Source organism: Kogia breviceps, chromosome 12, assembly GCF_026419965.1.
Source record: "Kogia breviceps isolate mKogBre1 chromosome 12, mKogBre1 haplotype 1, whole genome shotgun sequence".
NCBI lineage: Eukaryota > Metazoa > Chordata > Mammalia > Artiodactyla > Physeteridae > Kogia > Kogia breviceps.
Genome location: NC_081321.1, coordinates 21,018,983 through 21,021,435, shown reverse-complemented (window position 1 = coordinate 21,021,435; position 2,453 = coordinate 21,018,983).

Here is a 2,453-nt window from a genome sequence, read left to right as displayed (position 1 = left end):
GAACCCTATCAGTGAGTGGCAAGTGACAGTTAAGCTGCATCTGGTGGCAGGCTTTAAGTCAGAATCCGACACATATTTTAGTCCATGCGCGGCCCACCCATTATTTTATTTACCACTTCCATCCGCACCTCTTTCCCGCACTGCGCACTTGTCTCAGTCACAGTTTTGGTAAGCCCACAAGCGAACCCTAGCCAAAATGAGTAAAAACCAAACGTCGCTGGAGAGCTGCTTTGAAAAGGAGGAAAGACCCAATGATGAGACAGCAGAAGTCTCTTAAGACTGCCAACAAAAAGAAAGCTGCATTTAAAAGAAAATTCCAAGAGTCCTACTTAAATTACGGGTTCACTGCAACAGGTGATTCACATTCTCCAAGCCCACTTTGTATAATATGTGGTGACCCCGCTATCCAGCGAAGCCATGAAACCTTCAAAACTGCTTTGCCACATGGAGACCAGGCACCCTCCATTAAAAGACAAGCCTTTGGAGTTTCTCAGAAGAAAAAACATGAACACGAAGAACAGAAGCAATTATTGAAGGCCACCACTTCCTCAAATGTGTCTGCACTGAGAGCATCATGGCTAACCGCATTGCTAAAGCTGAGAAGCCCTTAGTATCAGAGTTTTTTACAAGAGCCGCTCCAGAGATTTCTTTTAGAAGAACAGTCACCACTGGAAGCACATTTCAGTGACACAGAACGGGTCGCAAAACTTGTTTACTTGTGTGACGTATTCAACCTGCTCAGTGAACTCAATCTGTCACTTCAGGGGAGAATGACAATTGTGTTCAAGTCGGCAGATAAAGTGGCTGCGTTCAAAGCCAAACTGGAATTATGGGGGCGACGAGTGAACATTGGGATTTTTGACATGTTTCAAACATCAGCAGAGATTTTGAGAGACTGAGCCAGGGCCGTCTTTCTCCCAGCTGGGGCATGATCACCTGTCTCAGCTTTCAAAAGAGTTTGAGCGTTACTTCTTAACCACGAAACACCCCTGAACTGGGAAGGAATGGATCCGGGACCCATTTGTGAATAATCGACTCTGTCCGTGCTAGAAGAGGATCAACCGCTTGAGATCACAAATGACGGTGGCCTTAAAAGTATGTTTGAGAAAACTTCAAATCTCCATACGTTCTGGATTAAAGTCAAGGCGGAGTATCCTGAGATTGCCACAAAAGCACTGAAAAGCCTGCTTCCATTTCCAACATCCTATCTCTGTGAAGCAGTGACGGCAAGCAAAGCGAGATTACGGAGTAGACTGAACATAAACAACACACTTCGGGTGTCACTGTCTCCCATCACCCCCAGATGGGACCAGCTAGTTGCAGGAAAACAAGCTCAGGGCTCCCACTGATTCTGCATGATGGTGAGTTGTATAATTATTTCATTATATATTACAATATAATAAGACTAGAAATAAAGTGCACGATAAATGTAGTGCGTTTGAATCATCCTGACACCGTCCCCCCATCCCCCCCCCCCCCCCGGCCATCCGTGGAAAAACTGCCTTCCACGAAACCGGTCCCTGGTGCCAAAAAGGTTGGGGACCGCTGTTTTAGGGGACTAGTTTCTGGGATGGGATTGAAGGCCTTTCTCTGAAAAAGAAAACAAAAAATGCACTCTCTCATTTTGCTTATTGTTTTCCAACAGAGGACAACTTCCCATTCCACAAGTAGAGCTACTCAACCTTTCTTCCAAACCAGCTCTCCCTCCTGAATCCCTTCAATGATAGATACTAGTGATTTTCTTTCTACTGAAGAGATGGTTTTCACCTCTTGTATTCTATATATGTCTAGAGTCTGCATGAGCTAGAAACAAAAACCTTATAATCACTGAGGTAGGTCTTAAAATGAACATATTCTAGGGGAAGTTAGTATTTGAGAAATTCATTCACTTGCTCTCACATCAGCCTGTGGTTTGACAGGCCAGAAGTCTGAAATCAAGCAGGGTTGGTCCCTTCTGGAGGCTCTGAGGGAGCCGAGAGGTCATTCCACGCATCTCTCCTAGTTTCTGACGCATCTCATAAACCTTAGGGGTTCCTTGATTTGCATAACCCTCTGCCTCTGTCTTCACATGACTTTCTCCTTGTGTGTTTCAAATCTCCCCCTTTCCTATAAGGACAACAGTCATTGGATTTGGGGCCCAAACTAAATCCAGGATGATCTTATCCCGAGATCCTTAAATCTGCAAAGACTCTATCTGCAAATATGCTCTCATCCACACGTACAACAGGTTAGGACCTGGGCATACTTCTGGGGGACACTATTAAACCCACCACAGATGATCAAAAGGTCTGCCGAGTCAGCAATAAGTTGCTGGCCAATTTGTAAGAAATATAGCTAGAAGTTGTTGCTAAGTACTAAGTTTGTGGTAAGAAAAAAATAAATAAAAGCCCTAAAAATAAACTATATGGAAGAATAAATGTAAGCATTGTTTTCAAATTAACTTGGAGATCATA